This window comes from Jaculus jaculus, chromosome 12 (assembly GCF_020740685.1).
Source record: "Jaculus jaculus isolate mJacJac1 chromosome 12, mJacJac1.mat.Y.cur, whole genome shotgun sequence".
In the NCBI taxonomy this organism is placed as follows: Eukaryota; Metazoa; Chordata; class Mammalia; order Rodentia; family Dipodidae; genus Jaculus; species Jaculus jaculus.
Genome location: NC_059113.1, coordinates 110,582,875 through 110,607,893, shown reverse-complemented (window position 1 = coordinate 110,607,893; position 25,019 = coordinate 110,582,875).

Sequence of the window (25,019 nt, the reverse complement as noted above, 5' to 3'; positions counted from 1 at the left end):
CACTTCTCGGATTTCTTTTCAACCACACTTCTCCATGTAAATATTTGACCACAAAGCCTCTGCAACGTGTCTCGTCTTCACACAGTGACCCATGCCTCAGAATTGCTATTCTAGTTTTTCTGGAACCTTTCTGGTTTGATCAGTAAAGAGAAAGCCACTTAGTTTGAATTAACATAATTCACTCTGTGGTGTGAATAACAAACAGCATCCAATGTGTTTCTTCTAAGCGTATTTGTAATCATAGGAGAAACCTAGGGAGAAATATGGGATCACATTTGAGGCATATCATGAGTAAATGACTGCTGTGGGTAGAATAGAAGCTGTACTAAGATGAGTAAATGAGTAGTGGAATCACCCATTAATTAAGAATAGGAAGCAAGGGGGTAGAAACTGCTGGTGTGGTTCTTTTCTAACAGTGAGTAAATGACTCGGAGATCCTAGAAGTGTTAATAATTATTCTCAAGTTTGAAGAAGGTAAGTTCAGATTTTAAACAGCGCTACCCTATAAAATAATTTTGTAATAACATTTAGAGGATTTATTTTTATGTACATACACACTTCCCTTGTGTTCTAGTTAACTTTTGTCTTCAAGAATGCATCAGAGAGCTATATAAGGAAACCCACAGCGGCTCTTTGGATTATCTTCCCTTACCTATATCACCAGATGAGTTGGAGCCTCATTGTGGAGGATATTTTCTCAGTTACTGCAAAGTGGTAAATTCCATAGCCCTTGAGCCTTAATTTGGAAGTCAGTGAGATTCAGAACTCCAAGGCCCTTTTATAAAGGCAGTAGCAGTGGCATTAAATGACATGAAATGTCTCCTCACAGCTATGCTGGAAGCCTGTAAATAACTAATGAAGCCCTCATTCTGTTACCTTAGGGACAGCATCAATTTTCATTTGTGTTTCCAACTCACACTCTCTTTCTGAAACCCTTTTCAATAGAAGCCCAGGAAATAAAGCAAAATCACAGGCAAAAATACCAGAATGCTAATCATAAAGATTCTCCTCAACTGAACAGCACACGATGCACATTGTCCTCAGTAAGTTAGGACATCCCTTATCTGCTCCCTTCCTCCCACTACATGAACTACATTCTGAAGTCCTGCATGTCTAAAAGCTTTGACAGTTAGCTATTTAGAAGGCCTCCCTTGACTCTGGGTTCTGGATGCAGAAGAGTTTTCTGTCAGTAGGATTTATTTACATTCAAACTGACATGGTTTTAGTCTCAGAGTCTTTGTTCTCCTGCTAAGGTATCTGTTTAAATTAACAATAAGCACACTCCTGCTCTTCTGACCAAGGGTCATTCAACTCTGATGAGCTGCTTTGGGAAGTACAAATCTCATTGCAATGAAAGCCACACCTATCAGTACCCTGTTTTACAAGGAAACACAATAATCTTCTCCATGCACCAAAATTATTCTATTGACTTAACATTGACTTTATTCCATTTCCAGCACTACCTTCTTTCTCACTTTTATAATTGACAGAATGAAACTTCATTAGAAGATGTGGTGCTATAAGAAACTAAACATTTTGTAGGGTTTTGTTATAAGAAAATTTTGTAAATTGGCAACCTATTTTTCCCTCCCCATTGTAGCTTGGGATTATTGTGACTTCGGTTCAGATGATCTTGATTCTGCCTTGTGAATTAGTGACCGATTCCCAACCAGTGTTATCATATCTTGGGCTGGCATATTTTAGGTGAGTGGATGCAGGAGGGAAACACGTGATTCCTGGGGCTGTTTGGGTAGAGGATTGGTATGTGAGAGAGATAGTAGATGTTTATGTGGAAAAATCAAAGGCTCTGCAATGTGCTTGAGCTATTTTGAATCAGACTCTTGGAAATGACAAATGAAAGAACAATTATTAATAAGTATATGATGAGTAGGATGAAAGAAATATGAGTATTCATGTGGAAGCCAGACTATTTCATAAACCACAATCATATCTCTAAGAGTTTAACATAAATATTTTAACTTCCGCAAAACAATTTAGCCAAAGAAGGCAGAAAGATTTAGATAATCTAAAAGTAGTACAAAATTGGATTTATTTACATAAATTGTTTTGTTTGCTTGTTTTAAATTGTGGTTATCAAACCCAAAGCTTTGCATATAACAGGCAAATGTTCTAACACACAACTACATCTAATTTGTCATGAATTATTTTTGTAAATAATTTTTCTAATTTATCTAGTTGCATGTTTTGATTTTATCAATTTCTAACTATTGAGGAAAATATTTTTTTCTATAAAAATTCCCACCCCACTATGTCTCTCATTATATCTTTATATAAGTACTATATTACACTGCATATTTATAACCAAAATCCCACATCTCAACTTTTGAGTGTTGACAATTCTCAAATCCCTATGTACAAACACAGACCTTATAAAAGATTTTATAAATCCAGTCCAAAATAAGCTAATGAAAACTATTTCCTAAAATTTAAATTACATATCTTGTTCTAAGTGGAGAGTCCCCAACACTCAGTACCTAAATGAATAAATGGATGAAAACAATTAGCCTCTCAGGTTGTTCCAGAAGGCTCAATTGTTCTTGGCCAGCTTTGTCTTCATTCATGCAGAAGTTCACTGCAGGCGTGAATTTGATAAAGACTTTACAACTTGTTTAGTTACTATGATAAAGATTCACCAAAAGAAAAAAACCATACATAACTCCACATTGTAATTTTGCATTTTCACACTTTATTTCATGAATGAGTATAATTTCATATATAAGACATGAATTTTAGGTTTGCTTCCTATGGAAGTTTTTTAATGTTTTGCAAAATGACATTAAAAATATTCTGATGATTCTATTTTTAGGGTAATTCTAAATAAGTATATCAGAAAATGGTAGTTTGAGGGTCCTTTGAAGCATTTTTAAAAAGAAAGAGAAGCTTCCATTTAAAATGCAAAATATGAACCAAAAATGTTTATGGTAACTGAGAGAGGGAAGCCTTTCTGAAATGACTTAGTATCATTAAACACTTGTGGATGAATAAGAAAAGTGAGGAAAGGAGCAGCGGGATAATTGGAAAAGAAGAGATGTTTCTGAGTTAGGAGTTATTATGAATGAAATGCTAGAAAATAAAGTAAGTATTCATAAACAGTCATTGTTAGTACCCCTTAGCTTCCAACATGACCCCTTAAACGAGATAAGGCCTTAATAATGAAGTAGAAACTATACAGAACGTTCTTCCATCATGGACAGGCAGTAGGAAGAACCTGCATCCAGGAATTCTTTTCTAAAGCATGGGAACTTTTTTTTTTAACTGCACATATAGACTGTATTAAAGGAAAAGTTCAGCTTTATGTTATTTAGCTTACTTCCTATAACCATCATTTATAAAATGAATCATACTAAAAATCTATTATAATCAATCATATCCATGATTTTAAACTTGTCTGGGCTGGAGCCATACTATCAGCTCTCTGGAGATGTAAAATCTTTATTGTGCCACTCTCATGGTTTAATACAATGGCTTTATAATACATTATAATTTAAAATTTCTGGGCTGGAGAGATGGCTTAGCGGTTAAGCGCTTGCCTGTGAAGCCTAAGGACCCCGGTTCGAGGCTCGGTTCCCCAGGTCCCACGTTAGCCAGATGCACAAGGGGGCGCACGCGTCTGGAGTTCGTTTGCAGTGGCTGGAAGCCCTGGCGCGCCCATTCTCTCTCTCTCTCTCTATCTGTCTTTCTCTCTGTGTCTGTTGCTCTCAAATAAATGAATAAAAAAAAATAAAAATAAAAAAAACTCTAAAATTTCTGCATTTCTAAAATTTTCTTTCACCTTTTATCTTTTTATGTCTTCTAACTTGCAACACTGGAATCAATTTTGACATTTTCATGTATAGCTGACTCTTAAAAAAAAAAAAGTTTTCTTTTCTTCAACATGTCCCCAAGACAATTTGTCATAAGAAATGCCTAAAAGAGTAGAGAGAGGGACTGGAGAGATTACTCACTGGTTAAAGATGCTTGCTTGCAAACCCTGACAGTCTGGGTTTAATTCCTCAATACCCATGTAAAGCTAGGTGAACAAAATGGCATATACATGGCCTGGTATGCCAATATTCTCTCTTTGTTGGCCCATTTCTTTCTGTCTCTCTCTCTCTCCCAAATAAATCAAAATAATTTTAAATATTTTTATTTATTTCTTTGAGAGGAAGAGTGAGTGAGAAAGATAGAGAGAAAGCGGCAGATATATATAGAGAGAATGGGCATTCCAAGGCCTCCAGCCACTGCAAATGAACTCCAGATCTGTGTCCCACCTTGTGCATCTGGCTTACGTGGGTTCTGGGGAATCAAACCAGGATCCTTAGATTTTGCAGGCAAGCACCTTATGGGGGTTATAGTCTTGACACCCTGGCTGGCCAGGCTCAGGAAAAGAGCATGATTTTTAAGTGTTAATTATTCAGGGAAATATAACATTATAACCTTTGTTTTGGTGAAGTGACAATGCTGTTGCTAGTATGAGCACATTTGTTATGTAAAATGAAAAGAGAAACTTACATGTGGAAAAAGGCATTTGTCTGATTATCTATCACACCTTCTTGGTACAAATAGCTTCTCTTATGATGACAATATAAATGAAATCAAAATCATTACAGTTGTTTTTTTCTTCCACATTCTGAGGGAAGTATCCTTGGACACTACTATTACATTTCTTTATTTCTTTTATTTTTTTTTTTATGAGAGAGAGAGAGAAATGGTGTGCCAGGGTCTCCAGCCCCTGCAGTCAAATTCCAGATGCATGTGCCATCTTTTACACACGTACAACCTTGCGCACTTGCGTCACATTATGTGTCTGGCGTATGTGGGATCGGGAGAGTTGAACATGGGTCCTTAGGCTTCACGGGCAAGTGCCTTAACCGCATCTCCCCAGCCCCTATTACATTTTTAAAAATTTGCTTAGCAAAAATAACTAGATTTCAAACCAAGAAGTCATCTTGTTTTGTAATAGAAAAGGGATCAATTGTGTTGCTAAGAATTATCATTAAGCTTAAAAAAATCCTGGACAGAGTATGTGTTTGATTTTTCTGAATAAAATCCCTTTGTGTATTCATTTTGAGTTTGCTACACTGCACAGAATTATTTAGAAAAATGAATTCATCAATGCTCATGACCATCATATCTGCTTTTTTATTAGATTAATTATTGCTTTATTTGACACACACACACACATCTCTACAGTATTTCTGAAAGTGGTAGGGGAGTAGTTTTCCACTGAACTTCATGGATGTCTGTTCAAAGTTATCTGCCTTTGTCAGAAATGAGATGCTAGGGGAATGACCAGAACAACACTGGAAGTACATACTCCTGAAAAAAATAATTAAATTCATAATGATATAATAACGAAGACTTATGAATCAATTTTAGATACTTTTCACTTGTATTTTAATGGGGACAGTTTTGAATGTAAGTCTGGCTACTTGCTCTTAATGATTTAAAAGTTATTTAAAATGTCATACTATGTTTTCCTCTGTTTCATTGGCTTGAAGCTTTGTCTGGGTGAAGATTTGAAGCCACCCAAACCATTTCTTGTCATTTCTCACTTTCCCTGTCATGGTGCACTGAGCATCTGATGGCTGTGACAGGTTCATGCTATAAGACATTAGTAATTAAAACACATATATGAACTATTATTTATGCAGCTTACTATGACTCAGGCATTAAATTAATAATATATGTTTCTCAAAAAATCATATACTCAGAATTTGACTACCCATGGAATAAAGGCAGATAAATTTATAATTAATGAAGATTTCAAAAGAATTTGCCAGTTGAATTAATCTCAGGTTTAGTGATCTAGGATAAGTTAACCAAATAAAAGTGTAATATATGATGTTAGCATTGACTCCTGCATTTACATAATTTCTCAAAAAAAATAATGGACTTTAAATGGATGTTTTATTGATAAAATAATCCAGTTTGCATGATAAGGCAATGATTTCATGTGTAACCACACCTGGAGATCAGAGAACATGGAATAAATTATTATGCAGGTGTTTGTTTACTTTGTAACTTGTCCAGGTTTTCTTTTCACAGTTGTCATGTACAAAAATATCTGTTGATGTTTGTGTGTTCCTGTCATTTCCAGTGGACTAAGTTTTCCTGTCAAACACCTTTGCCAACATTCTCATTTCTGAGATCATTTGTTCTAGCCACCCATGGTGATGTTGGCTCATGTTGAAACTGACTACAAATGAAGGCCAACTCAAGGCTTCGGTCATGGCTCAGCTGTTCAAAGCTACCACCACACCTTGTCTGAGAAGCATGGAGGCCACATGTGATTTAAATCTCTGGCTTCTTTCTTTCATAGTTATGGGGCCTCACAGTCTCAGTTTCCTCCTCTTTAAGAGGAAATATGATGATGCAGGTAGAATAAAAACAACGCTTGATGGGATGACTCAGTGGTTAAAAGTGCTTGCTTGCAAACCCAACTGGTCCAGGTTTGCTTCTTTATTACCCATGTTAAACCTGGCGGCAAAAAGTGGTACAAGTGGGCCCGAGAGATAGCTTAGAATTAAGGCATTTTCCTGTGAAGTCTAAGGACCCAGGTTAGATTCCTCAGTACCCACTTAAGCCAGATGCACAAGGTGGTGCATTCACCTGGACAGCCTGGTGCATGTTCTCTCTTTCTCTTTCCCCTTTCTTCCCCATTTGTTTGTAGTGGCAAGAGACCCTGGTGCACGTGCACAAACATGCACACACACACACATATACATAAAAAAACATAAAGAAGAAACAGCTACTTGTGGTTATGATTTCAGAAGTATGCTACAATATTTTCCCATAAGCCATCAGTCACAGATCCAGGGTTCTTGGACCTTTTCCACTTATCACTTTTGCTTGAGATTTTTTGTGATGTCCAAGAATACTAGAACCTAAAACAGGTAAATAAATCAAACATTTAATTACAATAAATCATAAAAAAAACATTTTAAAATAATTCTTTGGGGCTGGAGAGATGGCTTAGCAGTTAAGCACTTGCCTGTGAAACCTAAGGACCCCAGTTCGAGGCTCAGTGCCCCAGGTCCCACGTTAGCCAGATGCACAAGGGGGCGCACGCATCTGGAGTTTGTTTGCAGAGGCTGGAAGCCCTGGCACACCCATTCTCTCTCTCTCCCTCTATCTGCCTTTCTCTCTGTGTCTGTCGCTCTCAAATAAAAAAAAAAAATTAAAAAAAAAATTTTAAATAATTCTTTGGTAAAAGTATAATTTTACTATTTATTAAAGATGACAACAAATTAGCATACTGAGATAGATATACTTGTTTGTATTTATGTAAAGAATTAAATCTTGCCTTCTCTTTCCACTTTCTGTATTCTTGTATGTCTCTCTCTTTTCACCCAATTTCCTTATCTTCTCTCTCTTTTCTCTGACTCCTACTTTCCCATTATAGTGAAGTCTTAAACTCAAATGAAGACAATAAAATATTAGTTTGTGATACTGTATACAGAACATTTTCAACACTGTTCAGAGATGATTGATATTTTTATTACAAATAATCAATGTGTGATTCTCATAAATAAATAGTACAAAGTGGAAGAACTACACACACACACACACACACACACACACACACACACACACACACCACATATATACACACACATTATTTAAGACCATTTGTGAAACTGATGGTAAATCTTTCTTACTCACAAGCCCAAATCCATTTGACTTTTTTTTTTTTTTTTTGATTTTTCGAGGTAGGGTCTCACTTTAGCTCAGGCTGACCTGGAATTCTCTATGTTGTCTCAGGGTGGCCTTGAACTCATGGTGATCCTCCTACCTCTGCCTCTGCTGCTGGGATTGAAGGCATGCACCACCACATTCAGTCTCCATTTGACCTTTTTTTAACGAAACTTGTTAGCAACTCAACAATTTTTATAATCAATATAATACAATGCAATCTAAAGACATTGTAATCTGATACATACTGCATTCTGAATTTATGAAAGGGATTTTCTCTGTCTGCTGTAGTGTACTGGTTATATTTTTTCATTGCAGGGAAAGATTACTTGACAAAAATGAGCTAAGTAAGAAAAAAAATAAAAAAAATAAAGAAATGATTTAAGGGATGAAGGGTTATTTTTAGTTTACAGTATGAGATTGTAGGCCATGACAGAGGGGCAGGCATGGAGCAGGGGCATGAAATAGAGCTAGTCACTTTATGTACACCATCAGAGAACAAAGAGTGATGAATTCTGAGACCCAGGAAGTTCTCTTTTTTATACAATTTAGGATATTCCAGCTCATTTAATGGTGCTACCCATAGTGACTTTGACTCTCCCCACTACAATTGACATAATATATATAGTTATGTCCAGAGTGTGAGCTATTCTAGAAACTCCTTTACACATATCCCCAAAGTAATTATCTAGGTAATTGTAGGTCCTTTCAAGTTCGCAATCAACGTAAGATATCACACATGGCAACTCCCAAAACATTTTGCCAAGCATAATATTCTAAGGAAATATAAGCATTCTTTGTCTCACATATTTATCTTTGAAATCTTAAGGGTGTTGTTTCTTTAAAAATTAGGTTATTTCCTGGGTCAGCCTGAGTGGCTGACATACCTGAATAGCATCTCAAGGCTTGGAACATAGGGAGGGTATGGCTTGGGAGAATGGAAAGGGGGGACACAAAACTGAACCCAAATTGAACTGGTACCAAAGAATCCTATATCCTGGAAGTCAGACTAAAAGGTGGAATCCTCAAGAGGACCGTAGGTGGAGCATCTGAATCCAAGGGCCCTGGAGAGGGTGAGACCAAACCTAACCTCAAATTTCTTCTCTTTTTCTTTCTTCTCTTTTTCTCCCCCCCCCCCCTTTGGTGCTGTCCTGTAGTTCACTGTACCAGAATGTGATCTACATCTGCAATGAGCTATTGATCAGAGAGCCCTACTAGATCTCCCAAAACAAACAAGACTGACTTCTTTCAGAGCACTTGATTACCCACCAGAGTTTAATAGAAAGACCCTACTGCTGAAGACACCATATACTGTTGGCATGGACTATGGAGAGAACCATTCCCCAGACAATTAGCCCATCTAGTGCTGGGAGGGCTATATGAGCTACCAGGGGAAAGTGGCCAACATCTGTCCAAGCAACACAAAGTCTAAGTTACTCAGGAGCAAACAACTTGATGTGATGCTCACACAAGTGCAATAGTGGCATACAACCATGGTGGATGATGAACTGCTCTTGGATTGGCTAAAAGATCTACTCAATCAAAAGGAAACCATATCTGGAACTGGGAAACAAGTCAGAGTCATATCCAGATAATGATTCTGCTTTCCACTGTTAAACTTCTAACTAACTTTGGGCTATTAAAGGGTCTATATCCTTTTAATTCTCTCTAAATTAATAATGGTTATGCCATTTAACTAGTGCGGACTTCATTCTCTGTTGGAGAATCCTCTTCTCTTTTTCAGATGGGAGCTGGACCTAAGGAGATAAAAGACCCAACACACCCTCCACCCCACCTGGTCTCAGCTAAAACCACAGAGGAAATGGGGAAAAGAGCAGGAGTGCTGCTTTCTTAGTGAATCTGATACAGCACAAGGGTGAAGGAAACAGACACTGAATACACTCAACACCTACCAAACCAGAGATCCAAAGGCTCCTAAGTGCCCATCACTGAAGTAGACTTAAAATGCTCCCAGCTGGCTCAGGGAATTTTGTGGAAGAGGGGATGGAAAAATTATTAGAGCCACAAGTTGGGACATTTTGCACAGATCCATTGCCCCCCCATAATGCATGATGCACAGTCCCCATGGATTCCTAAGGAGGAAGGCCTCTTCAGAAAAAGGGAAGGGAGGATGGAAAAGATGGTACCAATGCATTGTTTACATACTAAATATGTCCATATTGAATAAAATAATTAGGTTATTGTATGTTCTTAAAAGCTTTTGTGGGCTGGAGAGATTGCATGGTGGTTAAGGCATTTGTCTTTAAAGCCTAAGGACTCAGGTTCAATTCCCTAGTACCTACATAAGCCAGATGCACAAAATGGCACATGTGTTTGGAGTTTCTTTACAGTGGCTGAATGCCCTGGAGCACATATTCTCTTTCTCTCTCAATCTCTCTGCCTCTCTCTCCCTCTCCCCCTTCTCTCTCCTCAAATAAATAAAACTTAAAAAAAAAAAAAGAAAACCTTTTCAGCCTTAATCTATTCTGTGTCTTCCTTTTAATGTTACATTATTTTTATGTATTATGAAACAGTGTTTTATTCTCACAGATGGCAGAATACAACTCACCAGAAGATTCCAATTTTCATAATTGAGAGACATTTCTTCCCCTCCTTCCATATCACACATTATTCTAAAGATAAGACATGCTGCTCACAACATTTGGGAGTTATTCTCCAAAATATCATGGTTGGCCTTGGCATCATCAGTCTTGATCTACAAAATCATCTCTATGGGAGTGGAGATCAGGCTAGTTAAACACTTTCAACATTGTTTATTACCAGGGGTCCCTGCTTTAATATTGCATTAATTAGCCAAAATAAAACTATTTATAAATCAAAAGGAAACATTTTCTTTTCTAAGGAATGGAAAATTTTTACATTCTTAAAAAATGTTGACAATATGAAATTTACAATTCTCATCCCAAGCTCTTATTTTAATTTTTTGTCTATTTTTACTTATTTATTTGACAGCACCAGACAGAAAGGGAGGGAGGGAGGGAGAATGAGCATGCCAGGGCTTCCAGCCACTGCAAAGAAATTCCAGACATGTGTGCTTCCTTGTGCATCTGGTGAACATGGGTCCTGCAGAATCGAGCCTTGAACTGGGGTCCTTAGGCTTCATAGGCAAGTGCTTAACCACTAAACCATCTCTCTAGCCCCTAAGTGTTGGGCCTTGAGAGGCCCAGAGGTGAGGCCTAGTGGAACTTCCTGAGCCTAACTGCCTCTGCCCAGCTATTACTCAGCAGGGGCCCAAATGGCCTCTGGCCTGCCACTTCCACACAGGAAGTTAGAGCCCCCCCCCCCCCCCATGCGTGCTTACAACCAATCATCTCAAAGGTCGGGGTATGCTATTGGCCCTTACATCCCACCCTACCCTAAAGTCTCCGCCTTCATTCTCAACATTATATAAACACCCACCTGTAATACTAAAGTGAGTTCCACTCTGGACTCAGTGTGGTTTTTCTCTGGTGGCTAGGAGAGGTTTCTGGGTTGTCTGATGCTCATCATCCCCTCAGCCCCTAGAGAGGAACCAGCAGGCCTGGTTCTTCCCTAGGCACTACCTGTGCAGGAAGGAGCCCAACACCTAAGCTTTTCTTTTTTGTTGACAGTAAGTTTATGGCATTCTGAAATGGATCTTATCCTCATTCATGGGTATAATGGCAACATCATGCATTGAGTAAAACAGTGTCTAGTGGTGCCTCCCACATGCTTATGACCTCGTTTCTCTTTCCTGACATTTCATGGAAAAATGAGGCCACAAGGAAAAAGTGCATTTAAAGCAATTATTTGACTACTACCTGTTGTAGTTAATCTTTATTGTCAACTTGATTTGATCACAAATCAATTAAGGGATACACTTGCTTCTTGGGCAAGTCTGTGATGTCATTTCCAAGAAAGATTAACTAAGTGGGAAAGACCCTTCCTTTTTAAAATGTTTTTTAAAAATTGATTAGTTTATTTATTTGAGAGAGAAGGAGGAGGAGAAGGACCCTTCTTAAAAGCAAATAGCCTCTTGGCAGCAACCTATGTTTAAAGGTGTTTCCAGAGAAAGCATGACCTTTTGCCTACTAAGGAGCACATTCACCCTTTGTCTCCGTCCTTCATGAACATCAAGACCCAGCCTCTTTAGACTTCCTTAGCCTTCCATCATAGTTGAAGATTCATGACTCTTCAGCAATCCTTCCAGCTTTAGCATCAGCTCGGACTGCTGAGACATCCAGCCCAGTTAACTGAATAGCTACCTAGTTAGCCCTTGCAGCCTACAGAGTGCTAGAGTTGTCGTTGAGATATATATGTATTCTATTCCTGCAGAGAAAACTAAGGCTACTAGGAGGCTCATTTGGTCCAAACTTCATCACCTAAGCACAAAAGCTAATGTAGGCCAAATTTATCTCCGTTTAACCTAGTTACCATTTCCAAGGACAAGGTGGTAAAATGCCATTTCTTATGTCTGAGACAACCAGTAAAAACTATATCCATTAATATTTTTCTCACTTAGAAGACATTTAAAAGTGACTTCACTTTTTTTTAGAGAAAGCAAGCGAGAGAGAGACGAGAGAGAGAATTGGTGCACCAGAACCTCAGCCACTGAAGTAGAACTCCAGACACTTGTGCCATGTAGTCTGCATGTACGACCTTGCACTTGCCTCACCTTTGTGCATCTGGTTTACATAGGATCTGGAAAGTAGAACATGGGTCCTTAGACTTCACAGGCAAGTGTCTTAAGAGCTAAGCCATCTCTCCAGCCCCCATTTTTATCTAACAGTAAAACTACAGAAGAGGGCTCAATTTGTGAACCTAAGTAAATATAATAAAAATGTTAATATAACAATTCAAACATCCACTCTGTTTCATTTTTATAATGTCTAAAATATCATGAAGCAATGGAACATCCCAGTGTAGGCAGGCAGAACTCTATCCTAATACACTAATGATAGTTGTCAAGTGCAACTTTTCAGTACACAAGGCAACTTGTCACATAGGAACAGGCAACCCCCAAAAATATTCATGCAAAATATTTCAGGAATTTTTTAGAATTCTCAAATTGTGTTCTCAGGATAGGAAGCCTCCACACATATTAGAAGGCATATTTCTAGTTAAAAGTATCACAGCCCAGATCTTCTGGATTACAAACTGTAGTTTAACAATACCATAAGTGCCTCATAAGGCACACATAATTTTAAGGACTACTGTCTTGTAATATAGCCACAGTATTTCACTAAACCTGTGCAACAGATGCATGAGGCATTACTAATGTAAGCTCTAAGAAGATCACAAGGAAACAAAAGCATTGAGATGTTATTCCATATAGGGCTTAAGGTAAATCCCTCCAGAGTACAGCCTTTGATAATAGCACTCATATTTATACAAGATATATATAAGTGGTCAAGAATGCTGACTCTGGGATCACACAGGCTGAGTTCATAGCCAACTGAGGTCATCCATCCATATTATGGAAAGCAAGTTGTTTAATATCTTTATGTATTGGCTTTTCGATAGTAAAAGAGCAATTTAGAAAGTACCAATGTCAGAGTACTGGAGATGGGGATTACACAAATAAGATAAACAAAATACTTAGCATAGTGTCTTATAGGTGCTAAGACTTTCTTATATGGTGACAGTTCAATTTGGGTTGTTTTGTGTCACCCCCCATCTCTTCCATTCCCCAATCCCCACCCCCATTGTCCAAGTCTCAAGATGCTACAGGTTAGGATGTTAAGTTGTAGCAGTTGTATTGTTAATACTTTTTTCCTGGCAGTTATTACACTTGATTGACTCAATATTCCAAATAAGGTGCTCCCCCTAAGGTTCTCTTGAGTGTTCCACCTTTTAGTCTGACTTCTAGGATATAGGATTTTATGGTACCAGTCCAATCTTGGTTCAGTTTTGTGTCCCCCCCCACACCCTTTCCATTCTCCCTCCCTATTGTCCAAGTCTCAAGATGTTATACATTAGGTTGTAGCAGTTGTGTTAATATCTTCCTTAGCAGTTATTACATTTGATTGACTGACTCAATATTCCAAACAAGGCAATCAGATGGGCACCACTGTCACATCTACATGTGGTGGGGATGTGAATGAGACAAGGGGTTCTGCAGTTGGTGCAAATGAAACTAGCTTTCAACTCTCCAGACTGAATCCCCACTGGGCAGTGCACTGACTCTGATCACTAGCCTGCACTTGGGTCTTTTGCATGCAAGTGCTGTTTGTCTGCTGAGCTGTAACTTCTCTCCAAGGGTGAGTGAGAAGAGCATTTTCAGATGACAGATGACTCATTAATGCTATCTGAGTCAGAACACAATTCCTGAGCCCTTCCATCCACCTGCTTGTTTGCTCCAGGACTTGTTCCTTCCTCTCTGCTCTTACTCTAGAGAACACTTTGTCATTCTTTGCTTGCCTCCAAGCCAGGAGACTTTCAAATCAGCATCAAAGTACACTTAACAGGAAATGAAATCCTGAGCTTCCTCTCCAGGATTCTGCCTAATAAATAAACCTCTTAGTGAGTTTGCTTCTGCCCTCTGAGGCTGATTTGCATTTTGATGGAGAACTTCTGAAGATGAAAAGCCTTACCTTACAGAGAGACTATCTAACAATAATTTAGCAGGTATAGGAGTGCAGCAGACTCTAGGGTAAAGGAGAATTGTGGGTTTTTTTTTGTTTTTTTTTCAGAGAGCCTCTCATCTCAGTCTGTAGGTGAATTATGTCCTGGGTAATGACTCCTATGATAGAAGTCTCTCCCAAGTAGCAAAGAAGTACATGGTAATCCAAGTTGTTCTGGAGATGACAATTGTGAACTTTAATTCAATCTCATGAGTTGATAGCATAAGCGACATCTTAAAAATAATTTGTGATAGACAATTATGATTGAACATCTCTCTCTGTGCCTGCATGGGCTTTTAGAAAGATGGCCTTGAACATGATTTTTTGTGAGTAGAAGAAAGAGTGTTTACTTTTACTCTGTTCTGTCTCAAAGGAAATAGAACTGCTCTGGCAGTGTGCATGGGAAGGTAAGATTCAAAGTATCTGTCTTAGGAAATGTGTGTTCAGTGTTGGGAAATCTGGGATCATTGGCACAATGGACACATATATACATACAAACTCCTTTTCTCATGACTCATGTTAAGAAAGGCTTATCCTTTGAGTTGTTTGGGCAGATGTTGGCCACTTTCCCCCAGTAGCTCATGTAGCACCTTCTAGCACTAAATGGGCTAACTGTGGGGCCTGGTTCTCCTCAGAATTCCAACCAGGTCTCTCCATGGTCTGTGCCAACAGCATATGGTATCTTCAGCAGTAGGGTCTTACCATTAACCTCTAGTCAGTAATCAAGTGCTCTGACAGAAGTCTGTCTTGTTTTGGGACAGTTTGTCGGTCTCTCTGGTCAACAGCTCATTGTGGATGTAGACTACATCCTGGTACAGAGAATTACAGGGCAATGTCAAAGAAAAAGAAAAGAGAAAAAAGTACAGAAGAGAAACAGGAGAAATTAAAGTTAGGTTTTGTCTCACCCTCTCTATGACCTTTCAATTCAGGTGTTCCCCCTAAGGCCCTCTTGAGGGTTTCACCTTTTAGTCTGACTTCTAGGATATAGGATTCTATGGTACCAGTTCAATTTGGGTTCAGTTTTATGTCCCCCCTTTCAATTCCCCAAAGTCCTACTCTCCCTATTGTCCAAGTCTCAAGATTCTATTCAGTTATGTTAGCAACTTGGGCTCTGCTGGAGAATCTGCTTCTCTTTCAGATAGGAACTAGATCTGAGGAGATAACCCAATGCACTCTACCCCTGCCCCAGATGAAACCAGAGAGGAATTGGGGAAATGAGCAAGAGTGCTGTTTTCTTAATCACTCTGATACCAGCACAAGGGTGAAGGAGATAGACACTGAGGACACTCAACACCTACCAAACCCAAGATCCAGAGGCTACTAAGTGTCCATCACTGAAGTAGACTTAAAATGCCCCCAGCATGGCTCAGGGAATTTTTCAGAAATGGGGGAGGAAAGATTGTTAGAGCCAGAAGTTGGGACATTTTGCACAGAGACATTGCCTCTACTCCTTCCCATAATGCATGACCCACAATCCTCATGGTGTTGACTACATGCCCAATGAGGAAGGCCTCTTCAGAAAAGGGGCAGGGAGGAGGAAAAGGATGGTGCCAACATGTGTTGTTTACATACTAAGTATGTCCATATCTAATAAAAAAATAAAATGATGAAAGGAAAAAAAAATAAAGGCTTATATGTCTGGAGAAATGATGGACTTGGATGGTTTTAGTGAGTACTTTGATAAGGCCTGGTATATTGGAAGACCAACTTGAAAATTTATGTAGTGCTGAAGTATATGCTTTTACTAGAATCCATTGTGATACTTGGTGTAGTAGACAGCTATACATTGTTTGGATGAACCTTTAAACCAGGTACAGTGTATGAGAGGAATGACATTTACTTAATGCTTATTGATCCTATCACACACACAAAACTCTAAGTATTTGAATAAGATGATTTTGTAAAGGAGGAAAAACATTTATGGTCATGGATTTTTGGTATTTAAATGATAAGATATGGAATTATATTAGATTAAGTTTTGTTATTGTCCCTCCTGAGAGCACTGGAGGTTCCTTGCCTGATAAAAAACAAAAGACACTAGCCTCAGAGTTAAATCACAAAATCTTGTGTGTGCTTAGGGCCAGCTCACCAGCAAGGTAAGCAGGTAAAGAGGTCCATGTGATTTTGAAAAATAATGTGTGTGAAAACAAAGAGAAAATGGGAGAAATACTCATGATAAAAGTAAATGAAAGTAAAATGGAACTAGGAATGAGAAGATATGCTAGAGAGATTATTTGGTTTTGCATGTCAGCTCAAAATTTGGAACAACCAAATATCATGTCTGGTTAAATTCAGCATAGTTTGTCATTATTTCTTTTGCAGAACTGAGTAGGAGGTGACATACAGGTTGCTATAGTTACTCATGTTTAATGAGTTTGGAGACTTTTACCCAAGCAAATAAATAACTCTGTCTCACACAAAAATGTTAGTTGGTAGTGCAGGGGAAATTTGTGACTGAGGAATGAATGATTCATTCCAACATGTACAAAAGAACATTAAAAAATAGTTAAGGAATAGAATCAGAATTTATTGAATAATTCTTTGTTATTCTCATTAAATATGTGAATTGAAGTCATTTAGATAACACTCATTTGAAGATCTAATTCCTTAAGAGCCAGAATTTCTTGTTCTGTTTATCATGATCATGTTTAACATATCTGTTAGCAGTCAAATAATATTGCAAAAATTAAATTTAGTTTATAATATATCAAAATATACATTAAGAAGAAATAACTTTTAATATTTACCTTAAAATTTGTAAATTATCTTTAATAATAAAATAAGTAAATGATTGAAGTTTACTATACTTATAAAAAGAGCTTATTGGGCTAGAGAAATGGCTTAACAGTTAAGTCAGTTATTGACAAAGTCACATGACCCAGATTCTATTCCCCAGTGCCCATGTAAGCCAGATCAAAAGGTGGCGGCACATGTGTCTGGAGTTCATTTGCAGCAGCTGGAGGTCCTGGTGCACCAGTTCTTTCTCTCTCTCTCTGCTCCCCCTCTCTCTGAAATAAATAAAAAGGGAGATTATATATTTTCTAGTGTGGTGATAAAGTATGTTCAGAGAGAGCCTCAAAATCTCTTTATTAGGTAGAAAAAAATAAAAGGGCACATAGTTCAAATTAAGCGTGATTTAAAACCTGTTTCATGCTAGTGATGAAAGACTTTCAGTATATCAGGGAGGTTTAGAAAAATTACCCAGAAACACAAAGAGGAGAATTTGGCTAAGCTGTTTGAAATACTTAATACTATAGATATTAGCTACGTAAGCTGCATTCCCAGGATAACTGAACAAAAAATCCACTTGCTTATCCATCCATTAAAGTGAGCTCAGCTATACACAGCCAATATAATCTTAATAGCTTCCATCAAGGACATTTCAATGTCTATGTAAGTGTAACAGAAATATTTATATAAACATCATATTGCTTAAATTTTATGGAAATACTAAGAATGACATTTAGGATTTCGAGTGAACACATTCTAAAACAAATTTGTATATATCAAAATCTATCTCAGAATTTAGGAATTGTATCAATAAAAAAATGAGCAGTTTTTTAAGCAAGTTAGTGTTGAAATCCCAAACCAACTAAAAGTACTCTATAATCCAAAGTTCATTTCCATGGAAGAAAGAAGTTAGATATAAAAGTATAGTCTTCCATAGCAAAGTGCTTAATTTAGAAAATGGATATATTAATTTGATTTTAGCCATTTCCCTGTTTCAGGAAGACCAATTTTCTCCTGAGTCCAGAAGTGTCCAGTGCCATAACGAGGAGTCCCAATACTAGAAGAGTCTGAATGAGGGGTTCTGTAAGTACAAGCTCCACACAGAATGTCTGAGACTACACGTGAACATTAACAGATAAATACATAAAGTATCACAAATTTTGGAAGGGCTGCATTTTGACTTGGTAATAGTTTGAATGTGTTAGATTAAATAAGATTATTGTACTTTGTTTTGTCAGTTTCATTTGACTTTTAAAAAATATATTTATGTATTTATTTATTTGAGAGAGAGAGAGAATAGACACTCCAGGGCACTGCGCTACTGTAAATGAACTCCAGATGTATTTGCCACCCTGTGCATCTGGCAATAATTCAGTACTAGGGAATCAAACCTGGGCCATTAGGCTTTGCAAGTAAGTGCCTTGAACCACTGAACCATCTCTCTACTTCCTTCATTTGAATTTTTGAACTTAACTCATCTTATATTTCTGCTGTGAAAATGCTGTTAGAATATAGAATCCTTCAATATGGAATTCTTGACAACACTAATGATTTAAATATACTTTTCTCAGAGAAAAATGTCATCATTTATGGGACTCCTAAGCATTGTTGATGGTTAATCAAGCCTCCTTGTACTTTTGTTGTAGTATTTCATGTAGCTATTATCAAGCAGTTGACAAATTGTCTCTAGTGGAATAAACAAAGATAAAAAATACTGATTCTGCAGGAGACATCAGCAAACACACTAGGTGGGAACTTACTAAGTAGTGAAGTTGTGTGTGCATGTACAACACTTATGTGGTTAGAATGTGTGGGTTAGGAAGGACTAGAAAAGTAATAGTGAACAAAGGTTGGTAGCTGAATTAAGAAACAAAAGTTGATTTTCAGTCTCTACATGAGGTATTAGAGCAAAGGAAACCTTCACAATATCATTTTCCAAATGATTATCAAACCTGTAAGAAGAAAACAATGTATAGATAACATAAGTTTAAATCCTTGGCAGAACTGTACAGTATCTTCTCTTCTAATGTTTGAATTGCTAGATGTGGTTGTACATGCTGGTAGGACATTGCTAATGCAGGAGAGGCAGGAGAGCAACAGGATTTGAGCACAGCCTGATGTTTGAACATATGTAAGGCATTCATAAGGTTGTGAAGTATGTCATCTTCAGTGGGCTAATGAACTACTCAAATTCATTTACATGTCTATGAACACCAAGAATCAGAATGGTAACAATTAGCAGTATGGGGCCAAATGATAAGAATAACATGTTAATATGGTTTTAACTTTTTCTCATGACTCAGGAAGAACAATTTGTTTCTGAGTCTAGAAATTCCCAACCTGTGGTGGTTTGAATAGATGGCCCCCAATATATTCAGTTTTTTATTTGTAGTTTGCATCTGCAGCCACCTGGCTAGAGGCAGTGTCACTGGGTGGATCTTAAGGTGTGGTGGTGGGTTTCAGATTTCAATCTAAAGATATACAAAATGTACCTAGCTGGAGTCCTGAAGTGTGCTATGCTATGTGGCTGTTGGCTTTTTGGCTTGTGCTTCTCTCTCTCTGCTTGGCCCTGTGAAATCAAGTTAGCTTCTTCTGCCATTATGGAACTTCTTCTGGATCTGTAAGCTTCAATAAATATTCCTTCCTCCATAACTGTGCTTGGTCTGGAAGTTCATCTCAGCAAACCTGAAGCTGTCTGCTACATAACCCTATAATGTTCTATAGCAAAGAATCAAAATCTTGTTTTAAACAGGAAGTTGACGTTCATTTTATTAACTACCAATAGCAGTAATCAAAGCTCATTACAGACCTCCAGGATAATAGTGCGAATCAATGACTCTCCAGCTTCAGTACACTCAGAATAAGAGTGTACTGGAGGCTTTTGAAAACAGCGACCTAGGGTGTTATCTTTAGGAATGCTGCCCATTCTGATTCTTATTGTCCTGAAGCTTGCCACAGGCTAGACTGATGGGCCAGTGAACACAGAGATCGGAATGTCTCCACCTGTCCAGAGCTAGGGTTGTGGGCACATCCCACCATACCCGACACTTTACACAGGTTCTCGGGATGCAACTCAGGTCACAAGCTTACAGGTGAGCACTTTGCCAATTGAGCTATCTCACCAGTCTCTATTTTAAAATGCATTTCATACAAGTCACTTTTAAAACTCTACACTAGATCCATTACTGCTAGGAAGATCTTATATTCCTCATCCAGTAATTTAGTTATTTGTAAAAAGCACTTGGTGCGTTGATAAATATGTTCTGCTTTTCATAGTATTGAGAACTATGTCTTCAATTTGATATTTCCAATTGATAATAATTGTTAATTGTTTTAAAACTCTCAACTTTTAGATTTATTGCTCTATTTTAAGTTGTAATTTTTCTACTTAAAACACTTCTGTACTGATGTTTCTCTCTTGTATGTTTTCCTCAGGATTATTTTAGTTTGTTTTCTCTTGACATTATATTCTGAAACTTAACTTATTAAATTTTAATTTTTATTCTTTGCTAATATTATATTGAGGTTATAAATTTCTATACATTTCAACATTATCCATAATAATATTCTATATTTTAAAGTCCATCATATTTTCTTTGATGTGTGGGTTATCTGAAGCTTTTTCTTCTTAAATGTAAACATCTAAACCTGCTTGCTTTGTTTTTGTGATCTGTCCTAACTGAGTCACATTATTTACATAACAAACATTTTTAGCATTCTGTAATTATTATTTTTAACAATTATTTTATAGTGTAACACATAGTGACTTTTCAATTATGTTTCATAACTGCTCAAAAATTCTATTTACTCTGATTATTATAAACAGAATTTTCTATACATTTAGACAATAGAATATGATCATAATATCATCTCACCATCCCCCCAGAAAGAAAATTCTTTATGTTCCCATTATAATAGAGTCATAAATCATGATTGGTCCTTTTCTTTGGACAAAGAAATATTAACATTTATTTGTTTCAAAGATTCTGGGTAAAATTCAAAGTGATTATTTACTCACATAATTTCAAAATGAACATAGCCTGATACCAAGACAACCAAAACAGTAATTATTCAGTAATTATTGGTGGCTGAAAATGAACTGAGTTTCATTCCAATCTGTACAGATGTTTTTAGGAAAGATTTGGGGCATGTATGAGTCAGGGCTCAGTAAATTCACAGGGGTGAAAAAGTTCCAAAGGGTTGGTCACTGTAAATGCAAACCAGTTACTGACTGTTTGCTGACAGTTACCAGAGCCAGAGTTCTATCCTCCCATGGAGACTGAGAGACAGAAACCCAATCACTGGCAATTACATTTCTGAGTTAGAAGGTAGACATATTCACTTGTAAGCACTTCTTTTTTCAGAATGTGAGGACAAAGCTTATGCCAGATGTTGATTAGAACAAACAAAATTTTCATGGTAGCATGGAACTGCCTTCAGGCAGACATTTAAATGGGGACTGTGGCCATTCCAAAGTAACAGCTTTATTATGGTACAAACGTAAGTATGGGCATCCCTGAATACAGTGATCTGGAATGAATCATTAAAAACTGAGAGATCTACAGGTCTTAGTAGCAATCTGAGTGCAGGTTACCTCACACACCATTTTCCATTGGAAGCTGGGAGGGTTAACTTTCTCAACTTAATGTTTAAAATCACCTAGGAGACAAACTTCTGCACATGTCTGTGAGGATGTTTTCAGATAGATTAACTGAGCTGGCAGTGCACACCCTGAATGTGGATAACGCCATTCCATGGACTGGGCCCCAGACTCAATGAATGTGGACAACACCGTTCCATGGATTGGGCCCCAGACTCAATGAATGTGGACAACAACGTTCCATGGATCGGGCCCCAGACTCAATGAAAAGGGGAAAGTAAGCTGAGCACCTACAGTTATCTGAACTGATTCCTGACTATGGATGAGATTTGACCAGCTGCCTCACGTTCTTGCTGCCATTGCCAAGATCTTATGAGAACTGTTACAGGGGTGTCACCCGTCCCCGCTACTTGCCCCTCCCCACACACAGGAGGGAAACCCTTGCTGTTCGATGTTAAAAAATCACTGGGAAGGTCCCTAAGTTGTTGTAGCCACAAACAATGTAAACAAACGGCTCTGGGAGAAACAGATCTATAAATATCTCCAGGATACTTTATCATATTTATTGTCCAAAGCCTTTTTTCTGTTCATTCATATTTTAAATCATGTTAACTGTTATGCTTTCTCAGAAAGCCTAGTCTATGCATAGATAAATAGTTATAACCCAACAAAGAGAAACAACCCTGCCCCAGGTAGGGCAACTGTTCTAGTTCAAGTTGCTGGTTATGTCCTTGAATTTTGTAGTTAGATACTGATGGGTGGTTATACAGCCTTGGAATGTAAACCACAATTAATTGGTAGTGTTACAATTCATCTCTCTTTTTTTAATCATGGCCTCTTTAATTGTTTATTGATAAAATTCTTTTTTTATAATTAGTTTTGTATTCAGTAAATACAGTCAGTTTGGTACCATTATTAGGCTCATCTGTGACTTATCTCCTCCCCTTGGCCCCTCCTTGTTGAGGTATATGGGTCATGCATTGTGGAGTTAGCCTTCAGTTATGGGTAGGATCAATGTCTCTGCATATCATGACCCAACATGTGGCTCTGACATACTTTCCATCCCCATCTTCTGCAAAATTTCCCTGAGCCATGTTGGGTTCATTTTTGGTCTGTTTTAGTGATGAGGTGTTGGGGGCCTCTGGGTCTCTGACTCTCTGATTTGGTAGTAGTTGATTTTTCTCTGTGTTGATCTCCTTCACCAATTCTGCCACAGCATGCCATTATTCTAGACTCCAATCATTCATCACACAAATGTGATATGCAGGTGGAAGTGAGGAATACCTTTTCCACTTAAGGAATGAAACTTCACACTAGTTCCACTTACACAAATTTTTGTCAGAGTACCTGAAAACTTTAGGTATTAAATAGGACTTTGTAAACTGAAAACTAAGTTCAACAAGTCAACTGACTATGCAGTTAAAATTAAATGGACTGCATAGTATCTTGAATTAATAAAACCTGACTTTATATTTTTTAAATATTTTTCTCTGTGGATAGCTACTTACTAAATGCAAAAGTAGAAGGAACTGACTTTAAATGCAAAAACTTAAACAATAAATACAAGAATATTCACAGTTAATAACAATCATGACTGAAATTACAACACAGTGAATATGAGAAAAACACATTCTATATGAATATAATAGCAAGAAACGAAACACAGCTTTATTGCAGAAACACAAAATGGAAATTATTTCTTAATCTATATTAATAATAGTAATTATGGTATAAATTTACTTTATTTTCACAGAATTCTAGGTTACACAAGTACTCTATTCAATAAGATTTCCAAATTATACTTTTATATAATAAAATGTTCAAAAATAATTTGGGTATTTTGATATTTTAATGTCTTTATTATATATTAATGGAATTAATATTTAAAATAAATAAGTTAGCATGCTCAATTTCTAATATGCAAAAAATTCAATTATGCATTCTGAAATGCAGCCACTTAATTATGTCTCCGACTTTATAACTTAGGAATTACTTTATTGAATAACTTTGCTTGTTTTTAATATTAAGGTTTTCATTGCTAACAATATATAAATACTATGTTAAGTTTAGTTATAGATCAAGTGTAGCAATTAACTTCTTGTTGCTGGGACAAACACCTGACCACAACCAGTTTATGTGAGGAAAGGGTTTATTTCAGGCTTCTGGTTTGGAGGAGAAGTTTCACTATGGTGGGGAAAACATGGCAGGAATAGGCTCAAAACTTCATCTACCAGGATCAGGGTATGAGAAGCAAGAGTGATCTACTTAGTGAACACCTAGAAAGGCTGGAATGATCAACCTCAAGGTCATTCCCAAGAGGCATCCCCCCTCCAATAAGGCTCCACCTTGCATAGGCTCTACCAGCTGAGAACTGAGTTGGAGGCTCACATGAGACTATGGGGGCATTTCACATTCAAACCTCCACAACAGGCATGTGTGGTGTTTTGGCTTGAAGTATTTTCAGACTTTATACAGGATTAGGTACAATGCATTGATGCTTTCCTAGGTTATTTCTGAATCACAAAATTTTTCTATAAACTTTTAAAATTGTTTTTTTTTATCAATTACTTTTATATTGTTATTTATTTAAAAGAGATAGAGGGAAAGAATGGGCAAGCCAGGGCCTCCAGCCACTGCAAACAAACTCCAGATACGTGTGCTACCAGTGCATCTGACTTACATGGGTCCTAGTGAATCAAACTTGAGTCCTTTGATTTGCAGGCAAGTGCCTTAACCATTAAGCCATATATCCAGCCCTAACCTTCTTTTTTACTATCATATGTATTAAGTTAACATTTGGAGCTGTGCATGGGTGCTACATACCTATAATCTGGCATTTGAGAAGATGTGACAGAAGGATCTCAAGTTTGAGGAACCTAGGTCTATATAGTGAGGCCCTGATTTGAAAACAAAACAAAAATATTAAATATACAAAAATAAATTAGACTTAGACTCATCAGAACTCTAATTAAACATATATATGTAATGATAATGGGATGATATTTCTTTCAGTATGCTTGTTTTTTGCTTAAGATATTAAAATGAACTCTACAATACTTTAGGCTAAAACTTTGTGCAAATAGATTTTCTAAAAATTATGTTATGTAATAATTTTCCTATTTGAATTGCCATCCAGCACAGACTCCTTTGAGACTTTGCTTTTGTTATTTCTGGTATTTTGTTGTGTTAAGTTATGGTGATTTGTCACTGTGAGTTATAATTCAAAGTAAGATCTATGACTCACAGGCAGCAGAACTGTTTCTTTCCCCAATTGTCTTTGCTTCAGTAGTCATGTTTTAATAATGCAGTATGTAATTACGTCCTTACGATACATTCAGATACTGTGGAAATATTTAAACTTATATATAATGTTTCAGCAGTTTAGTCTAGAG